Source organism: Adiantum capillus-veneris, chromosome 11 (assembly GCF_014529385.1).
Source record: "Adiantum capillus-veneris isolate H3 chromosome 11, ASM1452938v2, whole genome shotgun sequence".
Lineage (NCBI taxonomy): Eukaryota > Viridiplantae > Streptophyta > Polypodiopsida > Polypodiales > Pteridaceae > Adiantum > Adiantum capillus-veneris.
Window position 1 is genome coordinate 69,129,299 of NC_140941.1, and position 15,722 is coordinate 69,145,020.

The following is a 15,722-nucleotide window of genomic DNA, read 5'->3' on the forward strand; positions in this document are numbered from 1 at the left end:
CGTCCGGCAAAACGAATCGAACCAATCAATTTCACCGACTGAAATAAGCATATGCGCGACCGTGGCAATTTCAATAAGAACTTGGAGTATGTAGATAAAAGAGGCAAAAAGATTTTGTTGATGCCTTTAGCTGGGATCAGAAGCTCAACTCATTGGTGTACGACTTAAGCTTTGGGGGGAGATAGAGAGAGGGGGGGGGGGGGGGGAGGGGGGGAATGGGAACCTCCAAGGGTAGAGCCCCTCCCAATTGGCCATTATCTGCTACATACATAGTGTTTCAAAATGGCCTACATTCAGTTTGTCCCACTTCACCTTCAATTTGAGATAGAGACATAGAGAGTGAGTAGAAGGAGATAGAGAGAGAGAGAGAGAGAGAGAGAGAGAGAGAGTACAAATAATCACATCATTAAAGAGTTTTTGTCATAAAATATAATTCCACTTCACCAAATGATTTTCTCATATTAAATTGATCATTTAATATGGGAAGATAAAAGGGGAACAAGAGTTAGAATATAGATATGTGTTTCTAGACCTATCTCAACAGGGGACCAAAAGGAGAAATGGTTACATCTCATTAGGGGTCCAAAAGGAGACGGTCTACAAAAGAGCAATGTGTAGTCAGTGCTTCTAGATTTACCTCAGCAAGGGATCAAGAGGAGAGATGGTTACATCTCAGGGTCCAAACAGAGGTAGTCTATCAAAGAGCAGTGTGCATCTCATGGAGCTTAAAAGACTTAGGGATAGCTTCATTAAAGACCTCCAAAAGTTAGTGTTAAAAATTCATTTGACCTTAGGCAAGCTAGGGCTCACTTTGAGGTGGAAATCCTACCCAAGCATGAGATACTAAGATGCTTAAAGTAGTTGTGGGGACCTTGCCCAAATATTGAGGTGGTTTTTATGCTTAAATGACTAAGGTTATTGAAGTTTCCAATTCAAAGATAAACTCTCAAGAGGCATGAATGGTTTCCATGCTTAATTGAATAAGTGCTTGAAGTGTTCAATTTAAACCAAATGACTTAAGAAGCATAAAAGACACATGTCAAAATTCTCCACGTGTGGCCCTCATGATGTGTTTGAATCCTATTGGATAGGCTTTAAAGGGGTCCCATGAAAATTCAGATGCATAAAAATAAATAATAAAGTTCTTTCTCTCAAAGAGGAAAAAAGAGGATACAAATAACACGAGAGAGAGAGAGAGAGAGAGAGGTGGACCAAGCATGAGACAGGATATACTCTTCCACAACCACACACACACTTTCTCATTGTATGAAGTGCAAAGTGCAAGTGCTCCATCTCCTTCTCCAAGCTTGTTGTTGAGAAGTTAAGAGCCTACACCAACACTCTTGGCTATGGAATGCAAATTCAACCAAGAGACATGCTTCAATGCTTAAGCTTGACATCTTCTTCATCTTCATTACTATGCTATTATGCTATGCTAGGCAAGAAGAGTGATGATAAGTGAAGAACTATTTCTTTTTCAGATGATGATGATCCTTCCTCTTCCCTATCCTCATTCCCCGCTAGCTCTCTTCACCTTCAAAGGTGTTTAAGGCCTTGGGACTGAGGCTTGCGATAGTTAATGCTTTTTGCAAAGTTTATGTTATGCTCGTGATGCATGAAGCTTTCCAACTTCATAACATCACCAAGGTCACAAGGAACACAAAGATTGTATTGTACCAAGTCTCTCTTGATGGGAGAATCTATAATAAAACGCCTTTTGGATGGGGGATCGGCTCCAAGTAAATTCGGTCCTCAACTATTGTCATGTTCTCTAGTAATACACTCTCTCTTGCAAAATTATTGTACCAAGTCTCTCTTGATGGGAGAATCTATAATAAAACGCCTTTTGGATGGGGGACTGGCTCCAAGTAAATTCGGTCCTCAACTATTGTCATGTTCTCTAGTAATACTCTCTCTCTTGCAAAAGTATTGTCCATGCCAAGTTAATTAAGTACTATGTTCATTTTGCTACCATCAATTAAGTTCACCATCTATGTTCTCAAAGTAATCTCACAAAAATGCTCACTCTAATTCTCTTAATTCCTCTATTCTCAAAGTTCATAGGCCAGTTCCACTACATTAATATCACAACGTTTGGTTTCTCTTTTCTTACTTAAGAAGAGAGGTCCTTAAGTAGCCTATTAATGGTTGATTTTGTTAATTATATTAGGGTAAGTGGGACTGGATCTATTATCGGTTTTGTTGAGCGCACTATGTGGGATATGGTGCACACCTCGAGAGATTTGGTCTTAATAATGGGGTGTTTTTAGACTTTCCTACGGCTTTATCATTATTGAGCCATAAGAAGTCTGAAAGGAGCTATCCCTCAGCAATTCTGCTATGTTAGACCCACCCCACTACTTGCTATAATTAACCAATTCGAGTCGTGGGTGTAGATACTTAAGTGCTTATTTTCAAAGGTTAAGTGGAGTAGCAACTAAGGTTTTGAATTGCCAAAGAATACACTAAGTACACATAAGTATAATTAGCATGGTTGACAATAACCAAGAGAGTAGAATGAACATTAAGAACTTTGATTTTGCACATGAAGTTGCTAATGATGATACCCCCATGTTTATCAATTATCTTGTTACTAAGTTGATGGGCAACCCTACTTTGCAAGCCGAAGTTACCCAACAACTTCGTGCGTATGGGATTTCCCTTCCTCTCCAAGAGAAGAGAGAGTTTAGGAGGCCTCTTGATGAGACTCCCAACTGAAGACTCTCTCCCATAAGAGAGGAGGAATCCAAAGAACGAGAAAGAAGTGAATCCCTAAGTTCCTCTAAAGATGTGGTTCCATGAAGACGGCGGTCTAGACTATCGTCAACTCCTCCCAAGAGGAAACGGTCACCCCATAGTTCTTCTCCTCGTCACTCCAAAAGGAAAAAGAGGAAACAAAGGAAGAAAATGGTAAGAAAGAGGTCACCCTCTTCTCCATCTTCTTCACTTTCCTCCTCTTCCAACAAAAGCTATGGCTTTTCTCCTAGAGAATACAAGAGGGGAGGACATCGCAAATCATACCCTGCATGGTTAACATCACAAAATCTCAAGAAGTTCAAAGAGGGAGGAAAGAGTATCTCTTTTCTCACCTATGATGGCACCTTTGGTGCCAGAGACAAAGTATTGGCTTTCATTCAACAATCTGATGCGGCCTTTAGAGAGGAGGGCTTCACAGAGTCCTCCAAGCTACACCATGTAGCTATGCACTTCCAAAAATCTACTCGCCAATGGTGGGCTAGCCTTCGTGGCAATGGCGAGGCCCCAAAGACATGAAAACTCTATGAGTTTCCATCATGAAGTAATTCCTTGCAAGCGATGCAAAGGACAAAGTGCTTACCGAATGGCAGAGCTTGAAGCTGCTCTTCAACGAGTATATCCATAAATATGTAGACGAGTTTTGGGATTTATATCTCAAAGCTACAGTCTTTCAAAGGATAGACTTCTCCAAGCAAAAGCAACAATTTGGTGCAGTATTACTTGAAGAAATGGGCGAGTATGTTAACTCACAACGGCATAGCACTATCACCGAAGCCATCCACCACACTATGGTTGCTTCAAGGATCAATTTCCAACAAGAGGTGAGAAGAAATTTCAAGACAATGGAAAACAAGGATCGAAATGAAGCTAAAGGGAAGAGCAATCCTCAAAACTCTTCCCAAGGCAACACCAACATCAACAACAACAAGGCTAAGAAGAAATGAGCTTACAAAGATAAAAATAAGCTCTCTCCCAAATAATTAGAGGCCTTTCATAAAGACCATAAATGCTTTAAGTGTGGGGAGCAAGGACATGGTTATCGTTCTTTCCCCAAAAGAAATGTACTCAATGACACTCCTAGAGCTTCCATGGTTGAAGCTGCAAAAGAGGATACTCATTGCAAAGGCTCATACCTCTCCTATGCTTGGGAAAAATTAAGGGAGCATGATGCCCTTATTCTCTTTGACCCTGGCTCTACTCACAACTTCATATCAATGGAGTTGGCCACTCAGTTGCGCATTCAAGCTTTCGAGATGAAAGATATTGTAACTGTCGATGGAGCTTTTAAGGGATAGCAAGACTCCATTACTCCCTTGATTGGGAAGTTGAGGTTTCATGTCCAAAGCTCCGTCGACAAAGAAGGATTTTTTTTATCTCTCCTCTCCAACACGAGGATGTTATCCTAGGGGGACCATTGTTCAACCACATCACTGCCAACATGAAGTCCCATGACAGGATAATTTATTTCACCTACATGAAAAAGAGCATGTACATAGATGTTAATGATTTGGGAAACACCATATCCTTTGTAAATACGCTTGCTAAGTCAATGAAAAGCTCTATTTTTGCGTATATGATTTTTGTTAGAGAATCTGTAAATGATTCTAATGTTTTCACAAGTAGCATTAAAGGGAATCAAGAGGAATTAGAGTTGTCTAATTTTCTAAATGGATTCCAAGATTTTTTCGTTGATGACATCCCTAGTGAGCTACCTAAAAAACGAGGACATGATGCTCATGCAATAGAGCTTCTACTATGAAGCTCACCGCCAAATAAACCTCGTTATTGAGTTTCACAAGCTCAACAAGAGGAGATCATGCATGAAGCAAGTGCATGAATTGGTGAAAAAAGGGATGGTGAGGCCTATCTCCTCTCCATTTTGTTCACCAGTACTTTTAGTGCAAAAGAAAGATGGCACATATCACATGCGCATCGATTATAGAGCACTAAATAGGTCCACTATAAAAAAGAAGATATGCCTCGGGTAGAAGATCTATTTCATAAGTTACAAGTTTTGGCGTGGCTAATGCTCCAGCCACATACAAACTCACGATGGACAAAAATCTTCAGGCCACTCAAGTTCTCTTGAGGAGTACAAGTGACACCTCTAGGTAATCTTTCAAGTTGTGAGAGAGAATAAGATTTTCATTAATAAAAAGAAAAGTAACTTTTTCTACAAAAGATTCAATATTTAGGTCACATTATCCCTCAGGATGGTATATGTATGAATCATCAAAGTTGGAGGTAATAAAATCATGGCCTAATCGAAGGAATCTACATGAGCTAAGAAGCTTTATTGGTATGTGTGCATCCTATAGATCCTTCATAGCAAAATTCTCTCAAATATCAAGACCATTGCATTACTTAACAAGGAAGAACATTAAGTACTCATGGGTTGCAAAAGAACAAAATGCTTTTGACAAGTTCAAAGAGAAGCTTACCGGTCCTTATGCTTCCGGGTCTCTCAACGCCATTTGAGGTCGAATGTGATGCTTGTGGTGATTGCCTTGGAGCAGTTTTGCTTCAAGAAGGGCATGCCATAGCATCTGAGAGCCGAAGGCTCAATGCCAATGAACGCGTTTTGGGCATATACGAAAAAGAGCTTTTAGTTGTTCTACATGCCCTAGAAACATGGAAGCACTATCTCTTGGGGGCTCCATTCATCCTACGAATGGATCACAAAGCCTCAAGAACTTCATGACGCAAACCAAGCTCTCCGACAAACAAATGAGGCGGGAAAATTTTCTTTCGCAATTTCAATTTCATATTGCTTACGCTGGCAAGCACAATCAAGTGGTCAATGCACTTTCACAACGGCCAAGGGTAAATGTGGTGTTTGTAGCAACTCACAATGATCTATCTTTTATGATAGATGAGTACACTACTGACCAAGACTTTAAGTAGATAATTACAGCCTTTTCATTAGGGAAGAAAAAAAGAACCATTCACCTTGAAGGATGGTTATCTTTCAAATGGAAATAGGCTACCTATTACTCACCAATACAATAAGAAAGTCATGTATGAATCCCATGCTTCTCCTCATGCGGGGCAAAGAGGGATTCCATAATCTACTCTTCGAGGAGAAAAAAAGTATTTTTTGTTGGTCTACCATGAAAAGTAAACATACAAGAGTATGTTTCAAAATGCGTGGTATACCAAAAATTGAAATTTGATCAAGGGAAGCAACTTGGATTGTTTCAGTCTCGCCAAGCTTAGCAAGAAAACACACTCTATGCCTCTCAAAAAGACTATTAAGGCACATCAAACGGCACCCCTATTTAGATCTCAAATTTTCAAGTATCATGGCTTGCCAACATCCATAGTGTCGGACAATGGTCCTAGAATGATCAGTAATTTCCAGAAGGGTCTCTTTGAGAATCTAGGAAGTAGATTAAATTTCAATTTCAATCTATCTTCCACAAGCGGATGACCGAAGTGAAATAACTAATCTAACGATTCTTGAATCTACTAAAATCCTATTTCATGGAAGTAGATCAACGTTCTCAATGAGAGAAGTACCTACTCTTATAGAGTATGCATACAATGACATTGTACGTACTTCTATGTGGAAAGCACCTTTCGAGGTTAAAGAGGAAAGATCCAAAAGTCCCTTACTACTTAAAGTATATGGGAAGATGTTCGTTCTTGATGAATATAGCTGAGACTTACAAGAATATTTTCCAAAGATTAAAAAGGTTCACTACAACAAAAAAAGGTGCCTTCGACACAGATTTCGACGTTATACGTCGAAAAATGTGTCGAAATATTCATCCCTGTAAAACCGTCAAAATACGCGTCAATATCTGTGTCGAAAGGCATTGTTTTTGACGCGTATTTCGACATCCCTATCGACACGTATTTCGACGACCATATCAGAAGAAGAAAATTCTTGGGTAGAGGACAGGCAGCCTGGCCTGTGCCCAGTGAAAAGATGAACACAGCCACAGCCAGCCTACCTGTCCTCTACTCAAGAAAGCGAGCAGCACCAAAATCAATCGTGCTCCCGCAAAAATTTCGGCAAAGTTCCCTTCGTTTTAACATAAACTTTTATAAAAAAACCATATGTATAAGCCTCCTACATGATATCCATATAGGATCTCACATGAGATTTAAGGCAAATGAAAGAAATGAAATGAACTTTGTGCCAAACCATAACCAAATTAAAACCATAACCATAACGAACTTCATATATAACGAACTTTGTGGAAAACCATAACCAAATTAAAACCATAACCTTAACCATATTGATCAAAACCATAATGATAATCATAACTATAAACAAAACAATAACCATAACCATAAAGTTAAACATAACCATAAACAAAAAAATAACCATAACCATGTCTATACAAGAACAATAACCATAACCATGTATATACAAGAATAATAACCATAACCATAAACAAAACAATAACCATAACTATTGATAGCCGTTTTTTCGGCTCTTTGTAATTGCCATAGTGAGTTATCTCACCCTATCAAATCACTCAAACACTGTGGTTACCCTCACCCTTTCACTGTATATAGGTGCGTGTGAGTTAGGGGACTTTTCCCATATCTCCTTACTGAAATAAAAAACCCTCAATTAGCTAGTCATTGGGCTAGTTGAGCCAAAAAAATAAAAAAAATAAAAAAAATAAAAAAAATAAAAAAAATAAAAAAATATAAGTATATTATGGCCCATGCGTATGTAAATATTTCTTTGTGTATAGGACCTAAATAAAAGATTTTTTCATAATTATTTTGGTATTTATTTAAATATTTCTACCTAGGTGTGTGTTATTTATGCTCTGTACATTGCCTCACCATTACCACAATTTTTCTTACCATTTTTCATACTCTTTATTCCATATAGAAATAATTTCATGTAAGCTTCTCTTATATTTGGTGTAACTCCACCCCAACAAAAATCCAAAAAAAACTAGTTTATTTATGTGTATATTTTTTTCACTATTGTGATTTTTCCCTTCCTACATCTATTTTGTTTTTTTTCTAAAAAAATTAGAACACCAAAAATATTCATCTTTTTATGGTAGACTTATAATGAGAGAGATTTATTTTGACCCCTTTATATTTTTCCACCTATATTATTTATATTTGACATGTACATATTTTTTAGACCCCTCAATATTTGATTTTCTTAGTTGTACTATTCACTTATATCATGCTCTATACAATATCTTCAATTATAGACCTACCAAATAAGGTCAAGGGTAGGTGGCATGCATACATGCACTATGGAGGGCTCACTCTTGGAGGTATTCAAAAGAATCATCCAAACAAGGACCCCACAAAGACCTTGTGCAGTGGAAAAAAACGGTCGGTTTTGCTGAATTTTTAAAGTTCACTTGCTCTCCGAATTTGAAAAGGTGATACAAACAAAAGTTGTAGCTCGTGGCTGAACTTTTGCCTCAAATTTTTTCATATTTTTTTGAGCTACGAGCTGGGAGCTATGATTTTATTAGTGGACCCCAGTTTTCCCATGCTATGCAGCTACACTCTCTCTTCCACTTTATCATTTTCCTCTTTCACACACACTTCTCCACTTATCATCCCCACCTCTCTCACCACTCCTCTCTGCACCCTACTCACCTTCTCCTCAACCTTGAAGAATAAGAGAAACCATGGTGAACTCATACCTCCCACACACAATTCCATTCCAAAATTGACCACCTAGTCTCATTTTTCCTCCTCCAATTTACCCATATCTATCAAAAAAACCACAAAATTCAGCCTCTTCTCTTAAAATACAGCATCATGGTGGTTGATTACTCAGCTTCAATTACCTTGTCTCTCAAGGAAGGTCAAGAGTGGAGAAAAAATGTACCGTCAAAGCTAGTGGACCGTCAACAAGCGTCAAAATTGGCCCTACTCAAGACACTTGGAGCATCAACCTTGTAAGAAATCCACCTTTTCTTACCTCTTAAGAGTTTTTCTTCCTTATTTGTATCCTACATGGATACTCCCATTGTAAATATTCAATTCCATTTGTAAATTAATACTAACTCTACTAACACTAACCCACTATGAAAAGTCCTATCACCTCCATTTCTCTCCTCTCTCTTTCCCCACCAACTTCTTGATAATTCCAAGCAAAAGAAATTAGATAAATTGCTGAAAATCTAACCCAACCATGGTTAGATGAGTAACCCTAGCATTCAAAATTGCTATAAAAGGAGGGTGTAGCTAGCACAAAAAGGGGGGAGCCATAAGCAAGAGCACTATGCTATAGCTTGAGAAGCCAAGCTCAACCTCTCTAGAAGGAGCTCTTGAGTGGAAGCTCATTGTCTTATGCATGTGCATGTGTTGTAATAGGGGATTAGCAAGGGAACTCTATGCCATTGTAAGAGAGAGAGTGATCATTCAATTGAGAGTAGGAAATCTATCATTTCTCCTACTAGTGTAAGCCCAACATTTGCTGAATCAAGGAGGGTGGATTTGGACTAAGCTTGGATACTTTGTCTCCCTTCCAACGTGAAGTAATGGGCAACAATGATGCGTAAGTATCTTGGTGTTTTTTGTTAAGTTCTTGATTGCTTGTCTCTGGTGTTGTCATCAATCTAGCCATAAATCCCACATACTGTAAGAGGGCGACAGGGTGGAGAGGACTCCCCTGGCCTTAAGACAGTGATTGGGGTGGCTTTTCATTGTGATGTGTTGTGGTGAAATTTACGCAAGCTATGTTGAACAAATACTAATCTCACTTTGATTTGTCATGACAGATTTGTAAGAAGGCATTAGTGCAACAAGCACCCCCTTCCCCCCTCTCTCCCTTTCTTACACATATATATTTATGTTTGCTTGATCATTAACGATACACTTCAAAGCAGCCCGAGCACCATCTCTCTCTCATCTCTCTCTCTCGTGTTTTAGTGTGTGAAAGTGTTCCATTGGTGTTAGGGTTAGTGTAAATTCCTTGCTTGTTTGTGGGTTGCTCTAACGATTCTCCTCTTTTGCGTCCTAGTTCGCATCCAAAACTAGGTGGTGCCCCAAATTTGTGTAGGGTTAGGTTGCGGGTTTGTGTGTGTGTTTGTTGTTTTTTCCAACCCCAACCCAATTGAGCAGCACGGGAGCCTTGAAGGGTGTCTAGAGGTTGCTCTTCTTGTTGCCCGCCCCGGACCGCCTCACTATGTATAAACAATAACCATAACCATGTCTATACAAAAAAGAGACACAGAGATGTGTGTGTCTCACAAAACATATATAGAAATCCACTGATGACTCCGCGTGACAACCTGCACATAAAAGGACAAGTCACAAAATTAGTATTGATATTACTTCACATATACTTAATTAATGAAATCAACTCACACATATTAACATCTCACCTCAATGGATCAGCGAGACTCTAAGGCCTCCCAATCTATAGGCTCTCTTGTTGGCAGCAAGATCATTCAATACTTCATAAATGCCTCTCCGATATCCATCTATCTCCTCCTAGCGTATCGGGGCTCGATGCATTGCAAGATTCTGCGTTTATACAAAAACCAAAGTAATTAAGAATACATGATTCATCACGTATTAAAAAAACGCACTAGCTAGGATTAGATTGGAAACTCAGAAACTCGTAGCGAAAGGTGTCGAATCCTCCGTTGCCAAGATGAGATGTGCCCCTGGTCATCTGTCGTACCTCTACGGCCTGATGTTGCTGTCTGAACCGCGTGTCCGCTGTCTGCTCATCCTCCCTGATCTGCTGCCACGTCTCATGTGAGATGCCCGAAGGCTTTGGCGAGCAAGTCTTGAAAGCCCGACGAGCTGCATCTCGACGATGTTTCATGGTGTCCCGTGCAACACCCTTGATCCACCTCCTCAGAAGCTCCTCTGAACCCGAAGCAGGCTCATACTCTCTCATGATGGTCTCCACTATATAATTGACTTTGCTGCGATTCTGATCAGGCCAAGGCATCATAATGTTGGTCGAAAACTGTAGCTTCGCGAGCTGGCAAACACGCTGTCTCATCTCAGTCTCGACTCTATCCATGTCAACAGAACCATCTGCCCGTACAGTATAGACCTTGGAGGCACTAGGATCGTGTGCCCCCCAAGGTGTCCGAGGTGTGCTAAGAGGTGTGTCGAGAGGTGTGCCTAGGCAGGACGAGGGTCGTGAGCGAGGAGGGGTCGAAGCATCTGTGGACCCTCCTCCACAGTAACCACCACCTCCACCTGACGATCGCCAAGATCGGCGAGTACGCCTATGCTGCGGAGATGATGACGTACCCGCCTCTGTCGTACCCCTAGGTGTCGAAGCGACCGTGATGGGAGACCTCGCAGGCATCATAACCATAGGCGTCCCCCCTCCCATAGGCGTCGGACCCTCGGGTGTGAAGCCCGGAGGCGTGGTACCCGTTCCTCTGGCTACCCAATACTGAGACGCATCTGCTATTTGATTGGGCGTCATCCATGTGATGAATCCCATAAATGCATCCGCACTCATAGAAGCGGGATCTGGATACTGGTCTGTCATACTAAAGTCCTGTACAAAGAAAGTAAAAGAAAGCGCCAGAACACCTTTGTTTAAATTAAGAAAGAAATCAATGTCTTCGACTAGTGAGGCATCATCGATAAGATCTTGCACCGTATCATCGTATATCTCTAACTGTAGACATAATTATGTCCCCACTCGTTCTGGCAGATTGTCTTCATCCATTGCATCTTCATCTACAAGTGTCATATCTACCTCGTCTGCGTCATCCCTCGTATATCTGTCAGCTTCCTCTGCATACCTTCGTCCATCTCATCCAATGAAATAGTAGTATCTGCATCGTCTGACCGACTTTCCTCCAGGAGCTCTTGCCCTTCAAATACTTGTTTATTTCTTGGAGCAACCTGAACCACAAACCACTATTGTCGCTCTCGAGGGTCCGGTACAAAGATCACTTGCTCACAATGTTCGGGGAGAGCAAACGTGTCGCTCGCATCTGTCCAAACCTTTGTAGAATCTATCTGCACATGCTTGTTTCCATCTCTGCGTACCGTTGCATTGCGACCAGAAGTAAACACCTTGAACCACTTCACATCCAACAAAAACATCTCAAACCGTCTGAAGCTGACTTTCAAGATATCTGACACCAGACCACAGTAATCCAGGTTGCTAGTGCTCTCATTCGTGTCTCTGGCACTGGCCCTGCTCTTTTGCATGAAACTAACCATTACCCCACTGTCAAACGTGTTTCTTCTACTGTCAATTGTTGTGTCCTGAAATGCTTTCCATGCGACCACAGTGCCATGTATGTATGATACCTCCAGTCACATCCAATAGCCAGCTCTTCCTCTTTTGGAGATATGGGTTCTCCGATCTGTTGAGCTGCTCTCACTGTCTTGTCCAACCATGCCATTATAGGGAAATCAGGTAGAGGAGCGAGACAGTCTGGCAAGGGTAAGCCTCTAGTTGTTCGGCTTCGCTTGAAATCGTGTCGCTCCCTATTGCGTCTCTCTTTCTCTTCTTCATACCTTTCAAGCCATTTTTGCATCGGCTCTGAATTTAGTATACAGAACTTCATGATCTTTTCTCGAATGGCGTCATTCATTTTCTTTGGCACCCCTTGCCTCTGCGGCTCCCAAGGGATTCACTAAGTCTTACCGTATGGTATCACGTGAGTGTACAATAGGGGGGTTATAAAGCGAAGAAGAGGTGCATTTTACAAAGGATGGTCCCGTATATAGGGGTAAAAAAGGGGAATTTGGTGCACGTAGGCGACGTGTCCTTATTATAAGTGGTGAATCCCCCGGGCTGTGGCTCCTCTCCCACCAATCTTGCATCCTCCTCATCGCTCCATAGGCGAGGCATTTCTGGGTCAGAAACGGATAGAAATTCGGTCGTCAAGACAAGAGACTCTTGCACCATCCTTCTGCCATGCTCCTCTCTAGACACGCTTTTTGGTGAACAAAATTCTTCAGTGTTTTCATGAACCGCTCTAGAAAGAACATCCAACGGCTATGGACTGTACCTGCCCCACTGCAACCTCATCTACTACATGGACGAGCAAGTGCATTTGGATAGTTAGGTAGCTTGTGGGTAGATACTTCTCAATCATGCAAACTGCCTCAATGGAATTAGCCCTTGCGACTGCAATGGATTCCTCTCGTATCTCCTTGGAAGAGATCCACCACACTAGCTCTGAAATCTTGTATATGTAGGACCACACTTCCTCCGTTAAACACCCCTTGATCACAATTGGAAGAATAAATTGCAAGAACTTATGCCAGTGGTGCGATTTCAGTCCTGACAGTTGATCGTCACGGGTGAATTCTGTCTTGAGACATCGCATGCATCTTGTTGGCGTCCTGAACTCTGAAATCACCCTTTTTGACTTGTCATTCCTCACTTTTTAGCAATACCCATGGTGCTCTTGGAAGCTTTGTTTGGCCCGCTGCATTGGTGAAAGGCCACAGCTTTGGCATCTTTCCAACTGACTGCAAATCATCTCGTGAAGCTCGATTGTCTTTCATTCCCATGATTGTCTTCCAAAGGAGCTCTCCCACATTCTTGAATATATGCATTGGATCCAGCAAATGGTTAATTAGTAGATCACCCCAGTACAGCAACGTATGGAGAATGGACAAACGTTTCATTCCTGGAACAGGTTGCCCCTCATGTTGCTCCCATCGGCGACGCCACTCTTGTACATGCATAGGACGACATTCGACGCGACCAAGCTTACCTTCGCGCAAGTGATGGCCATCTGGAAGATAACGATGGTGGCCTTGATAAATTGTCTTTCGAACCGAGGCAGAATAGCGCACATCCAAAGACGGCCCGCAAATTGGACATGCATTATATCCCGAAGTTGTAAGCTCTGCATATATTAAAGCATGATTCAGTACTACACAAAATACTTGCGAATAGTGAGAATTTTGTAAATCAAGAACCATTACCAGAAGCTTCACCGTATCCTGGCCAATCGTGCATAGTCCACATAAGAAGTCCATGGATCCTTGCGTGCTGTTGTCCTGCTGGTTCAACCGCATATGCTATGCCGATCCCATGCCATAACTCCTGGAGTTCGTCAACTAGTGGTGCTAGATAAACATTCATGTCTTTTGCCTTAAACTTACCAGGTACAATCAAGCCTAATATCAAATGACCCTTCTTCATGGCAAGCCACGGTGGGAGGTTGTAATTGACAAGGCACACAAGCAGGGATTTTAATTATGTGATGACGCATTTTGTTAAATATTAATTATTGTTGTTATTATCACTTTTTCTTTCATGTTAATAACATATCTAATGTCATGACCTACGAAAACTGGTAGAAAACGTAGAACCGACAGGACAACCAACAATCCCTACAGGCCCGGCGGGCTTAATATGAAACCCGGCGGGCCCGGCGAGACAAGCAAGAATCCCGCCGAGCCCGTCGTGTACCCCCTCTATATTTGGCGGCTCTATATAACCCTTTTATAGACATCACATCACATCACCTCTTCCTCTAAATTTGGTCATCCTTTAAAATTTAGAAGAAAAACTAAAGATAAAAAAATGAATAGTCTTTAAAAAAAATTAAAACTTAATGTAACTTTGATCATGGATCATTAGTTCTTTTTTGGACTGAACTGATTCTTGAAAGGAGGTAGAAAGGTGAATCTTTGGGTTGGTATCTCTACATTTGGGATGGACTGATCTCATGTTTGGTTCACCGTTATATTTGCTAAATTGATTAGAACTTCTATCATGGGTCATTAGTTCTTTTTTGGACTGAACTGATTCTTGAAAAGAGATAGAAAGGTGAATCTTTGGGTCGATATCTCTACTTTTGGGATGGACTGATCACATGTTTGATTCACCGCTGTATTTGCTTGTTATTCCGATTAGAGCTCCAATCATGGGTCATTAGTTCTTTTTTGGACTGGACTGATTCATGAAAGGAGGTAGGAAGGTAAATCTTTGGGTCGATATCTCTACTTTTCGGATGGACTGATCACATGTTTGATTCACCGCTCTATTTGCTTGCTATTCCGATTAGAGCTCCAATCATGGGTCATTAGTTCTTTTTTGGACTGGACTGATTCATGAAAGGAGGTAGGAAGGTGAATCTTTGGGTTGATATCTCTACTTTTGGGATGGACTGATTACACGTTTAATTCACCATTGTATTTGCTTGCTATTTCGATTAGAGCTCCAATCATGGGTCATTAGTTCTTTTTTGGACTGGACTGATTCATGATAGGAGGTAGGAAGGTGAATCTTTGGGTCGATATCTCTACTTTTGGGATGGACTGATCACATATTTGATTCACCGTTGTATTTGCTTGCTCATGTTTGAGTAGATTGAGGTTTATTCCCTTCAGGCTTTACTACTATGCTTGTGTGTGATATTGATTATAACACTAATGTTTGGTTTGAATAATACTTGAAAGAAGAGATAGCATACTGAGCTATGTTTATTGGTATTACAGGCATCCAATAAGTATTTCTTCCACCAGGAATGTGAGCGCTGATGTTGGTGTCTCAAGCCTGGCTTCCTTGAGGAGACCTCCTACCTCAATGCCAGGTCCTGCTTCGCAGGGCACCACTTCGCAGGGCAAGCGAAAGGCAGGTGGAAAAAGTCCAGGACCCGAGTGGAATTTTTCCACAAATTTAAATAAGTATCAAGATTGGAAATGTAACTTTTATGGCGAAGAGAAATCTGGAGAAGCACCAAGAATAAGGGATCATTTGCTAGGTGGCAATACCAGAATCCAAGGAGGAAAGTGCAAGGGCTTAGGTGCTGAAGAAGTAGCTATGCACTTAAAAGCTTTAATTGGTAAGCTAATTTCCACGAGCAAAAGATCAAAACTCTCTACTTTCGACCATCACACCCCGGTATCGATAAGATCAAACCAGGACGAGGGATCATTGGGTGTAACGCCCACCAATGGAAGCACTCAAAGCAGGGAACCAACTTCTCATATCGATGGAACTACACCTCCAAACCACGGATCTCCTGACTTTCAGGTAGGATCGTCAAAAAGTAGACAAGTTAGCT